Source organism: Capra hircus, unplaced genomic scaffold, assembly GCF_001704415.2.
Source record: "Capra hircus breed San Clemente unplaced genomic scaffold, ASM170441v1, whole genome shotgun sequence".
In the NCBI taxonomy this organism is placed as follows: Eukaryota; Metazoa; Chordata; class Mammalia; order Artiodactyla; family Bovidae; genus Capra; species Capra hircus.
In genome coordinates this window covers 11,847-25,181 of record NW_017213449.1, presented here as the reverse complement: position 1 = coordinate 25,181, position 13,335 = coordinate 11,847, and the positions used below count along the sequence as shown (strand labels likewise).

The following is a 13,335-nucleotide window of genomic DNA, read 5'->3' as shown; positions in this document are numbered from 1 at the left end:
AGTGAGGGCCAGTGGCGGAGGTGGTACAGCTGCTTGGGTCACAGGGTTTCTGGCAGCACCGAGTACTCAGGATAGTTGGAAGCTAGGGCAGCAATAAATACAGTGCTCTAGAAGGGTATGGCAACCAATATTGGCCAAAACATTCCAATGTTCTTGCCTGGAGAAACCCCCTGACAGAGATGCCTGGCAATCCATAGTCCACGGGGTCGCAGAGTGGGACACGACTGAAGCAACGCCATGTCAATAGATGTAAGATTTTTTTTTTTTTTTGCCTGTGACCTCTGCCCCAGTCAGGGTTGAGCATGAAGGTGGCGCAGCTGCTTGGGTCACAGGAACCATGGCGGCACCAAGTGTTCAGGGATACGGACTGCCTCCGCTGTAGGAGTTACTGCCCTATCAGAATCTGTTTTGAGCCTCTGGTATCTGGCGATCAGAAGATCTCTTTGACTTTGTGTTTCTCTGTAGCTCCACACATTCAGGCACTTAGTGATCTCCCTTGCCTGGGGTCCTTCACTGTTGTTCATCGTGTCAGGTACATAGAGAGGCCCCGCTAGCTGAGGGTCCTACTCTGTAGTTGAGCGCATCAGTCACTTCGAGGAACACCCTGGATGGGGTCCTGCTCTGTAGTTTAGTGCAGTCAGGGGTTTGATGGGTCAGCCTCTCTATTGTTCAGCTGCCAGTGCTGGCCTGTGGGGAGAGAGAGGCTGTGGTGATGGCTCCAGCAGTATCGTCTTGCTTCCATGGCTGCCTGGCATTCTGCCACAGGCACTTTCCACCACAATTTCCTCCCTCACGTCTCCTAGGTCGTTCTTGCCACAGTCAACAGCAGCCCTCACCCTGGAATTGCTCCACAATCCCAGTGCTCCAGCTTCCAGCTGCTGTGCCTTGCAGGGGACATGCTTCCCTGTCCGGGGTATGTATGGCTGTGGCAAGGGCTGTCTGATTCTCACTCCATTTAGGCTGCACAGATCAGCTGTTTCACTCTCAGCCTCAAATGTTTCTCGTCTGACCCAGACGATTGCCCCAATGTGGGGATTGGACCCCTGCTTCAGTTCCAGCACCCACCGAGGGCAGGTCCAGTCCTAAGTAACACTCCTGTTTTTCCCCTAGTTCCTTTGTCCTACCGAGTGTTTGCATGGTTCTATATACTCTTTTCCAGTGGTCGGGGCTCCCGTCTGCTCTCAGCTGGTGTTCGGCAAGCACTTCTGTGTCTGAATGGGTAGTCCTGATGTATCCATGGAGAGAGATGTACTCCACGTCCACCTACTCCTCTGCCATCTTGTTCTACACCACAAATCAGGTTTGAAGCAATTACTGACAGTTGCTTTAGCAATTGTTCAGGTAGTAGACTATTTTGTTCTTTGCACTACTGTGCCATTAGAAGTGAGTAGCTGTGCAAGTCTGAGTTGATCTACTGTGAGCATGGCTGAGAGTCTCTCAAGAAGAGTCCTAGAGAAGTGAAATGATTGGCTCAGTAGCCAGATCCCTAAATGACTATCTCTGTTTTAGCTGTAAGAAACTAGTTACAGTTGCCCTTCCATATTTGCAGCTTCCACATCCAGGGATTCAACCTACTACAGATTGAAAATATTTGAAAAAATTTCCAGAAAGTTCCAAAAAAGTAAAACTTGTATTTCCTGCATGTAGGCAGCTATTTACATAACATTTACTTTGCATTAGCTATTATACATTAGCTAGAGATGATTTTAAAGTACAGGGGAGATATGCAAAAGTTATATGCAAATACTGTGTGATTTTATATAAGGAACTTGAGCATCTTCAGAGTTTAATATCCATGGGGGAAGGGCACAGTGGTCCTGGAACTAATCCTCTGGGGATACTCAGGGACAACTCTATGAACATTTAGGTGACATCCAGAGCAGATTCCAAAACTCAGGAATTGTCTTAATACCCATACAGCCTGCAAAAATCTTGTTTCATAATACCTACCATTCTAATGTTTGACTGACTGTTAATGTCAGTTTTAACTAACTAAGTTATATAGTCCACAACGCGAAACATATAGAAGCAAAGATCTGCTCACCACTGACAGCCAAATTGTGTCATAATTAAGTAGTTAAGATTTTATACATCTACTTACCTTAAAACCAGAGTACTCCTGAATTATCCTGGTAAATGTCATTCCTATATTAGGCTCCTGAAATCCGTGTTTACAAACCACTCTGTACATGGATTGTCACTTGACTGTTTTAACGTCTTCACCACAGATGTAAAAGTCATGGCCTGATGGTCTGGTCGCCTCAGTGCCTGAGCCCTATTGAGCTTACATAATGTCTCTTTGCTCTCCTTAAAAAGGAAAACATCCAATAAGATCGATATTTGCTTCAGAAACTCTTCAGACTCTCAATTTTTTATGAAATTCAGACCCCTTAAAAGAAACAAGGATCACTACGGCCCTTTAGAGAAACACATTCTTATTGCTGGTTCCAGAAAGGAGAACCTCCTCTGTCCTGGTATGAGCATTTCACTGGCTTGCCTGAAGACACTCCGCCTGGGTGAGACCATCACATGGAGGGTGTCCTTACAAATAGACTGACCATGGTTAGTGCCAAAGGACTGCAGTGTAATGGTGGGGAGGGGGCAGAAGAGAGATTTCAAGGAAAACAAGAGCTAGTTGACTCCAAGCTCTCTTTCTCGTGGTATCTTGTATGCTTTCTGTTAGAAAGGACTATGGGAAATCTATTACAGTTAGTCCAAAGTTGGCACTGTGTGACCAGGAGTCCAATTCTCTGACCATGGTCATCTTCTCAACATGGAGAAGCCAGGCAGCTAGCCTTTCCTTATCCCATCTTTCAGTGAGTGAGTCATCCCAGTCTCCTCTCCTGTTCTCGTGACAGGGACTCTCACCGGCCTGAGGAGTCTGGATCCGTGATCTGTTTCATCTTTTTGTCAATCTTGACTTCTGTTACCGCACTTAGGCGTGAGTGTAAACCGTCCAAGGCTTACCTTTGCAGCTCAGTTTTCCGAGGTCTGTTTATGTCTCCTTGCCAAAGCAGTCCGGTGATCAGGACTAGGCAGGCAGGGAATCATTCCGCTTCCTTTATTGTCTGTAGCTCAGGTTCAGCCCCTGAGTACAGTGGGGACATGCCTCTGTTCACCCTCACTTCTTCTGGGGTATGTTGAAGTGTTAGTCACTCAGTCATGTCCGACCCTTTGTGACCCCATGGACTGTAGCTCACCAGGCTCTTTTGTCTGTGGAATTCTCCAGGCAAGAATACTGGAGTGGGTTGCCATTTCCTTCTCCAGGGGATCTTCTGAACCCAGGGATCAAACTCAGGTCTCCTGCATTGGTAGGTGAATTCCTTACTATCTGAGCCATCTGGGGAGTACTTTAATCAAATAGGCTACATAATTTGTTCCTAGAAACTGTCCAGTTACGGGGTTCTGTTTTCCATTGTCTATAGGGAAAAACAGCAAAACTCCTCCTTTACAAAAATATAAAACAATTATAGCATTTTAAGGCAATATATATTACAGTTATTGAAATTGCATGCAAGTGTATGACCTAGCCTTGAACTCTAAATTATTCAAATTGAAAGCAAATTATTCAATTTACTACTAATATGATGATCAAGTTATTTAGAGTTTTCTATACAGTTCTTTTTTCCTTGTTAAAAAACAAAATTCAACTGTGGTTGTTCAGTTGCTCAGTCATGTCCAACTCTTTGCAACCCCATGGACTGCAACACACCAGGCTTCCCTGTCGTTCACCACCTCCTGGAGTTTGCTCAAACACATGTCCACATATTCAGTGATGCTATCCAAACATTTCATCCTCTGTCGTCCCCTTCTCCTCCTGCCTTCAATCTTTCCTAGCATCAGGGCGTTTTCCCCAGTGTGTCAGTTCTTTGAGTCCGATGGCCAAAATATTGGAGTGTCAGCTTCAGAATCAGTCCTTCCAGTGAATATTCAGGACTGATTTCCTTTAGGATGGACTGGATGGATCTCCTCACAGTCGGAGAGATTCTCAAGAGTCTTCTCGAACACCACAGTTTGAAAGTGTCGATTCTTGGGCACTTAGCCTTCTTTTTGGTCCAACGCTGGAAAAACCATAGCTTTGACTATATGGACCTTTGTCAGCAAAGTAATGTCTCTGCTTTTTATTCAGAGTCAGGTGAGTCAGTTTTAAAGCTTTTGGCTTTATTCGGTGATTCACGAGTCCAGCAGGATCCCATGTAGCAGACTGAAAGGAGCTCTGAAGAGCCATAGAAAATGGAAGCCTTTTACAGTTAGAAGGAATCAGGTCAAGGAAGTTATTATAAAAGAGACTTGATTGTTTCAGACAAGGTCACCTTCCTCTGGAGCACAGCAAGTGTCTGTCAGTTGGATTACCTCACTAATGCTGACCAGGAAATTCCAGACTTGAAAATAATGTATGTACATTTTTGACTAGTTAAGTTTACCTACCTGAAAAAGGCCAAAACTACAATTAGGCTATATATTATAACTCAGGTGATGTGGGTTTAGCACAAGTGACTCCATTTTGGGCCTCTTATCTCTCTCTCTCTCTCTCTTTTTAAAAATGTATTTGGCTGCACCATGTCTTAGCTGTGGCACGTGGGATCCAGCTCCCTGAGGAGGGGCTGATCCCACTGCTCCCCTGAGCAGAATCCCATCCTCTGGACCACCAGGGAAGTTCCTTGTCTCTTTTTTAACACCCCCGAAACTTGGGTTTTATGAATCTGCTGTGACATTTCCCACCTATCTTTCTCATTTAACTTCTATAAACCATGACTATTATATTTAGTTCTAGAGACCAAATTTTAAACCCTTGGCATTATATATTATATATTATATGTTATGTATTCTTCTATCTTATATATAATATATTTATAGCTAACCAAGAAAATATTGCTTTCTACTGGTTTATATTTATGAAAGCTGTATGGTCGTGATGTATCATATTTAGGTGTACCTTAGTTTAGGCAAATGTTCAGTTTTTAGTGAAGTTTTATAAATCAATATTTCCAAATACATATATATATACAAATATATATATATAATAATACAAATATATATAATAACTATTTTTGTCACAAAATTTGAAATTTATTATTTCCCAAAGGTAAATATAATAATATAAAATAAGATAAAATATAGCTGTGCATTGAAATTTCAATTATCTGTTTAGCTCCATAAATGATGACTTGACAAAAAGATATGGCCTGGATATTCCTTAGCCCTTTTTAGTGTTATCTGTTACACTCTATCAAAATATGAAGTCCTTTTAAAACTTCTTCACGCTTTTATAAGAGGAAATTCTTCTATTATGGACTTTATAATAGATATGTGATTTGTAGCAATACAGATGATATGACCCATTACTGCCACCAGAAGCTGTTTGCAGGCTTCCTACTGAAGTTTCAAAGCTATCTTGAGAACCTAGTCTTGAAAGCTCAAAAGCTAAGTTGGGATTGTTCAGTAAAGAGTTTGGTATGCTAGTCTTTCATCTAATCCATGCATGAGATATCTGTTGCCTTTGATCACACAAAACGGATAATTTTTAAAATGTCTATACTATTGTGAATATATGTGTTTCTATGCTTATAGGTTATAAAATTATTAATATATTTGTGAAGTTCTTCATTAAAGATTTTTTTTTGCATCAATTAGTTTACATAATTCTGGTGTATATTTGGAAATATTGACTTATTTTTTCTTCACTTGAAATTATTTCCCAACTCTCCAGGAAAGGGGCATGGGTATCTGCATATTGAATAGCCCCCAAGTGAACTTGAGAACCACTCTTAGAAGATGATCTATAAACTCATATCAAAAAGTTCACTGCTGAGGCTCTTTTCTGACCATCTATTAAAAAAAAATTTAAACATTTTATTACCTCTCACTTTCTGTTGAATTGTGCATTTTACAACCTTTCATTTTTCTTAATGAGTAACCAGATCTGTTCTGCTTTTTTGATACGCTGCCTTTGTAATACAGCTTTGAAGACTTGAGTCAGTAATGTTTTTGTTTGCTCTTTCTGCTTTACATCATTTTAAATAGCTAAATGTCACTGATAAATTGGAATATGCCTGTGATTTTGTATACGCATACTTTTTTTGGCCATGGCTATTTTGCTTTGTGATAAACATGCCATTTCTTTCGTTTTAGATAATACAAGAAGACCCAATGCACTCTCCCTGGATGAGCAACACATTACGTGTATCTTGTGCAATTAGTGGTACGTCAAGGGACCGAAGTTATGGTTCCCCAAGATACACTGCTGAAATATGAGGACATGCAGATGTCAAGTGACAACAAGACTGAACTTCTCAGGAATATTTGGAGCTGTGCAAATGTTTAAAATTTAAAGATTTGTTATACACGGAGTGTTTCCTCCTGACACCCAAAACTTTCATGCTTTCATACAGGGTGCTTACATATTTGTAAATATTTAAGCAACTTGAACGTGCCTGGAAAATTGCACCACTGTGCTTAGTTTGTACTTTTTAAGGTAGATCTACATACCGAGGAATAGAGCTCAAAAACTTTCATTTGATTTGCTTAATTGTTACTTAAAATATTAATGGCACTGTGTAAAATTGTATAATGGCACTCAATAAAAGTAAAACTTCTTTGTAATTAGAAGTGAAGGAAATAATACTTTGAACTTAGCATTTTTCTTGACAGGAAGCTAAATTCATTATTATACTAGTCCTTGGAGGAAAAAAAATGAAAAATTTTTCATGAAACATGGATACTTCCAACTGAGATCATTTGAAACCTTGCCTACCAATTGTCTAGACTGAGCTAAAGGAAACAAAAGCATTATGTAAACAAGGAAATTTTCACAAAAAAAGGACAAATATATAGAAATACCAGGCTTCCCAATCCTTCAAGTTTTGATCCAATTATGCTAGGTATTCCAGTCAGTGGTCTCTCTAACATACTAGGCAAGGGATTCCTTTCTGGCCTTTGTTTGCCTAGCAAGCAGCATTTGTTGCCAAAGCTTCATGGCTTTGGCATGAAGTTGAGGCTGTCCATAAAGCTAAACAAACATCTCTGAGATTTGCAGTTACTTCAAAGTTTTAGCAGCAGAATCTGAGGGTAGGTATTTTGTAATGATGATTTCTTCAGTTTACAAGGTTAGTAAGTATTTTGATAGAACTTGATGATCACAGCATTCCTTGGGTCAGTATACAACACGTTTTTAGCAGTTTCTGGCTAAGGATTACATCTCTGACTATGAAGAAACTTCAGATTAACTAAATAATTCAGGAGAAACCAAGATGTGAAGGACATGTTTACCTTGAACTATCCATAAAATTTTGGCTGCCTTTCTTGTAAACATTAAGTCCTAGATTTATTGTTCATATGTAGTTTAGCCTATTTCATCAACAAAAAAGGAAAAAAACAGACACTGAAATATAAGTGGATTGCATGGAGCTTTGGCTTTTTTAATACTCTGTGATTAAGTAAATCTTAGAGCTTATTATTCACCTGGCTTTGCCATATTTCTTTACATGTCATTTGTAAGCTTTCAGGGGAACATTAAATTACTTATGAAAGGTTAATTTTGTATTTTAATAAGGGATTCAGAAATTCCAGAGGCAGTTGGTAATTCCTGAATATCTTGGAGTAACGTGAAAAGTTAGTTTCACCTTTAAAACTATTATATTTGGCACATATGTGTAAAAAATCATCACCCAGAGAGAGTGCTCCCTTCTGAGAATGAGGCGTCTTAGGGAAACGTCAGTGCTCTTTTGTCAATGACCAGTCCCTATCTTATCCCCCAGTATGGCATTGTGCCCTGTGGGTCATTTTAAAAAGTAGAACAAATGACCCCTGCCCTCAAGGAAGTTGCAGTCTAGTTGAAAGGCAAGATAGACACAAAAATAAGTAATACAAGAATTAACAATATAAGACAAGATAAGTTGTCTCTGAGGACTGCCAGATGAATGACACTGTCCAAAACTCATATCATATTCAAGGGATGAGAAGCTGCTGTGAGTGTTAATGTTCAGGGATGACTTCATGGAGGAAAGAAAGCCTTGAACGGGCTTTCAAAGATGAGAAGCTATTCTAGGCAGGAGGACTGTCACAAGCAAAGGTGCAGAAATAATGTGTAAAAGTTCAGGGAATGGTGAAGAGGCCAGTTTTGTTTAAGGGAGTAATGGATTCTGAATCTAGAAAGAAAATTCACACCTAGATTTTGGAAGGCCTTCAATACCAGGATAATAGCATTTGGCGGAGAAGGCAATGGCACCCCACTCCAGTACTCTTGCCTGGAAAATCCCATGGACAGAGGAGGCTGCAGTCCATGGGGTCGCTACTAGTCGGACATAACTGAGCAACTTCACTTTCACTTTTCACTTGTATGCATTGGAGAAGGAAATGGCAACCCACTCCAGTGTTCTTGCCTGGATAATCCCAGTGATGGGGGAGCCTGGTGGGCCGCCGTCTATGGGGTCGCACAGAGTCAGACACGACTGAAGCGACTTAGCATTAGCAGCGATAGCATTTGGACGTTACTCAATAAACAGAAGGAAACCAGTCAAGGTTTGTGAATGGAGAGATTACTTGACTAAACGTTACTTTTATGAATATAATCTTTTATATTGCTGCCAGAAGCTTTTGAGTCCAAGAGAGATGGATATATGGAAACCAGTTAGATAGTTATTGTAGTAATCTAGTTATGAGTCCATAAGCCCATAGATGTGAACAAGAATGGAGAAGAAAGGACAAGTGCAAGAGATACTATGTGGAAAGATTGGACATGATTCATTGATGGCCAAGGGGAGAAAAGGAAAAAGTAAAGATAATTTTGTGTCCTGTGGACACAGGCCTCCAGGTCATGGCACAATTTCCCTAGGATTTTTTCACCAGCTTCCAAACTGAGGGCAGAAAGGTATATAGAGAGAACAAGGTGGGTTAGACTAGAGAAAGCCAGCTAAGTAGGCCTTGAAACACTGTGTATGTTAGCTATTACTGTTTATAAAGTTTAAATATTTCATGGCTGGTGCACTGGGATGACCCAGATGGATGGGACGGGCAGGGAGGTGGGAAGAGGGTTCAGGGTGGGGAACACATTGTAAACCCATGGCTGATTCATATCAATGTATGGCAAAAACCACTACAATATTGTAAAGTAATTAGCCTCCAACTAAAATAAATAAATTAAAAAAATAAAGATTTCATGAATTGATTGGGCCTCTACAGATGAATTCATATCAAAGAATACATTTCTGCTATACTGATTATTTTTGCAATTAAGCTTGACTCCAGGTTTCCCTGGAAACTACTGTTTTGATAGTCTTTGAACAGCTTGTAAAATGTGAATAAAGTCACCATTAGTAGTATTAGTTTATTACGACAATGAGAACCCATAGAGAAAGTAAGCAGTTCCATGCCGATTTTCTGAGTAACCAATGCACCAATGGCATCAAGTCTATAGATGCTTTGTTATTGTTACCATATTTATGTGAATTGATTGCATATATAAATACTGTATCTTTTCATGGAAATTTCTAGGGAAATCTACTAGACCATTCAGGTATGATCTAAATCAAATCCCTTACAATTATACAGTGGAAGTGACAGACAGATTCAAGGGATTAGATCTGATAGAGTGCCTGAAGAACTACGGACAGAGGTTTGTGACATTGTACAGGAGGCAGTGGGCAAGACCATCCCCAAGAAAAAGAAATGCAAAAAGGCAAAATGGTCCTCTGAGGAGGCCTCAGAAATAGCTGAGAAAAGAAGAGAAGCTGAAGGCAAAGGAAAAGCAGAAGATACTAAGGAGAGGTGGCAGAAATATACAGAAGAACTATACAAAAAAGATCTTCATGACCCAGATAACCACGATGGTGTGATAACTCACCTACAGCAAGACATCTTGGAGTGCAAAGTCAAGTGGGCTTTAGGAAGCATCACTAAGACAAAGCTAGTGGAGGTGATGAAATTCCAGTTGAGCTATTTCAAGTCCTAAAAGATGATGCTGTGAAAGCGCTTCACTCTATATGCCAGCAAATTTGGAAAACTCAGCAGTGGCCACAGGACTGGAAAAGGTCAGTTTTCATTCCAATCCCAAAGAAACGCAATGCCAAAGAAAGTTCAAAGTACCGCACAATTGCACTCTCACATGCTAGCAAAGTAATGAGCAAAATTCTCCAATCCAGGCCTCAACAGCATGTGAACTGTGAACTTCCAGATGTTCATGCTGGATTTAGAAAAGGCAGGGGAACCAGAGATCAAACTGCCAACATCCATTGGATCATAGAAAAAGCAAGAAAATTCCAGGAAAACATATACTTCTTTTTATTGATTATGTCAAAGCCTTTGTGTGGATCACAACAAGCTGTGGAAAATTCTTCAAGGGATGGGAATACCAGACCACCTGATTTGCCTCCTGAGAAATCTTTATGCAGGTCAAGAAGCAACAGTTTGAACTGGACATGGAACAACAGACTGGTTCCAAATCGGGAAAGGAGTACGTGAAGGCTATATTGTAACCGTGCTTATTTAACTTATATGTAGTGTACATCATGTGAAACGCCAGACTGGATAGAGCACAATCTGGAATCAAGGTTGCTGGGGAATTATCAATAACCTCAGATATGCAGATGTACCACCTTTTGTGGCAGAAATCAAAGAAGAACTAAAGAGCCTCTTGATGAAAGTGAAAGAGGAGACTGAAAATGTTTGCTTAAAAATCAACATTCAGAAAACTAAGATCATGGCATGTGGTCCCATCACTTCATGGCAAATAGATGGGGAAACAATGGAAACTGTGACAGAGCTTATTTTCTTGGGTTCCAAAATCACTGCAGATGGTGACTGCAGCCATGAAATTAAAAGATGCTTGCTCCTTGAAAGAAAAGCTATGACCAACCTAGACAGCATATTCAAAAAGCAGAGACATTACTTTGCCATCGAAGGTCTATTTAGTCAAATCTATGGTTTTTCCAGTAGTCGTATATGGATGTGAGAGTTGAACTATAAAGAAAGCTGAGCACCGAAGAATTGATGTTTTTGAACCGTGGTGTTAGAGAAGACTCTTGAGAGTCCCTTGGACTGCAAGGAGATCCAACCAGTCCATCCTACAGGAAATGAATATTCATTGGAAAGACTGATTCTGAAGCTGAAACTCCAATAATTTGGCCATCTGATGCAAAGAACTGACTCATTGGAAAAGACCCTGATGCTGAGAAAGACTGAGGGCAGGAGGAGAAGGAGATGACAGAGGGTGACATGGTTGGATGGATCACTGATCTGCTTATGGACATGAGTTTGAGCAAACTCCAGGAGTTGGTGATGGACAGGGAAGCCTGGTGGGCTGCAATCCATGGGGTCGCAAAGCGTTGAACACAAACTGAGTGAACTGAACTGAAACATCTTTTTAAAAATGAAACAAAAAACAGCAGTAGTAGCAACAGCCTTGGAACCATGACCAACATATCCTAGAACTAGAGATGACTCACTGGTTAACAAACTAAATAGGTCAGCATCATAAAGACCTAAGCCTGTGATTATAAATACTAGTTTATCTGTAATGCAGAACCTGAGCAATGTATTGAAATCTTAGGAATTTCCTAACTCTTGAAAACCTTAATAATGAGATACATATTTCAGGCTTCTCATACACAAAATGGTGGGCTACCTTCAGTCTTCTACTAACAGTACACTACTTCAGCTATCAGAACACAGGGAGAGGAGTAGAGTAAAAGACGATTAGGGGTGGGGGCTGGGTCTGTACCACAGGGCTATTCCTCTGTCCTGGGAAGTAGCCAGTAAGAGTGCTTTGTTCATCTTGTTCTAGTGACAATGCTTTCTTTCTAGTCCCTAGCCACACAATGGTTCCTCTAAGAAAAGTGTATATGTACATTTATCCAAGTCTGGATTGACGCTGCAACTAAATTCTTCAAAGACTGTGCCTCTATGTATGGCATCTTAAGACTTTTTCCAACATACTTTCTTGTCTTCTCTTTTCCTCTTTGTTAAGCTGTATTTTGGACACCATACAATTCACCCATTTAAAATGCACAATTCAGTGAGTTTTTGTATATTCACAGTTGTGTGACCATCACCACAATTAATTTTAGAATATTTTCATCACTTCCAAAGACAATCCCATACTCATAAGCAGTGACTCTCTGTTGCCCACCAACCAGCCCTCAGCACCTGACAATAAGTAATCAACTTTCTGTATCTATAGATTAGTATTTTAGACATTTCATGTCAGGGTCCAGCCCCAGCACGATCCAGGGGTACCCTCAGGATGGAAAGCATTGGCGAGGGGGGAGGGGAGAGAAGAAAGAATAGAGGCTAATATTCCTTGGTTTACATAGAAAGCCAATTAAGCCCCAGACAAGAGACTTGTTCTGTTCATGGAGGCCGCAGCCGCCCTCTCCCCGGAATGAAGACGCAGAGTGCCTTCTAGCCGGAATGAAGATGCAGAGCGCCTTCTGGATCGGTCTTAGAAGCCCAGGAAGGAAAGTGAACATAGAGAGCCTCTGTGCTCCAAGGGATCAGCCTGAAAAAGAGAGGGAGGGAGAGGAAGAAAGGGAGAAAGAGAGAGAAAGAAAGAATGACTGACACGGGGAGACCAAGCTTCAGTAAGCGAGGCCTGTAACTTTATTTTCAAAAGGAACTTTTATACCTTGACTTGTACATAGAGGGAAATGAAAGATGCAAAGTCATGCAGAGTCAGCCCAAACATTACATCTGTTTTGTCTTTATGGAAACCAGGATTTTTTTCTGCATACCTTTCCCATAAACAATGTTGTGTACATTATCTTCTGGCCTTGGAGGCCTGTGGACATTTTATGACCCTCTTTTGATAAAGGCTGCTCAACCAGAAAACTTATTTTCCCTTGAAATGTTTTTTCTTTATATTTCTAATCTGTGTCAGCATCAGAAAGTATTAAACAGAGTTACATTCTCACAGAGCAAAGGTGCAGTGAGTTACAACAAAGAAAGAACCAATTAGCTCAAAGGTCTGATGTGGTTAATTCCAAGGCTATTACTTGTTTTTCTTATATTCCAACTACATTAACTATTGCACTCCCAGGTGCATAGTGGATAAGAGATATGGGAACTTGGCAGCAAGCATTGGCTCAGCAATGAAATCCTACACCAGGACTACTCTAATAGTTTTTAACTCTTCAACAGGCTCTATATTTTTAGAATGTTTTAGGCTTCCCATGCCTCTCACAGTTGGGAGGCTGTGAATAATCACATGCATAGCTGCAAGAGTCTGGAATTACCTGTCAGACAAGCTAGAAAGCCATCAGAGTGGTTTGGTTTGAAATACTCCTTTCATGTCCAGGAGACTTATTAGCTAGAGCCATAAGTTGATTGTCTCCAGAAAAAAAG

General features: G+C 40.5%; 1 long non-coding RNA gene across 1 annotated transcript; it reads left to right on the top strand.

Annotated features, from left to right (window-relative positions):
• The first annotated feature begins 1,248 nt into the window (after positions 1 to 1,248).
• Positions 1,249 to 7,460, top strand: LOC108635298. Its single transcript, XR_001917780.1, has 2 exons — positions 1,249 to 1,300; positions 6,133 to 7,460. It is a non-coding gene; the product is annotated as an uncharacterized LOC108635298 (long non-coding RNA).
• Positions 7,461 to 13,335: the final 5,875 nt, after the last annotated feature.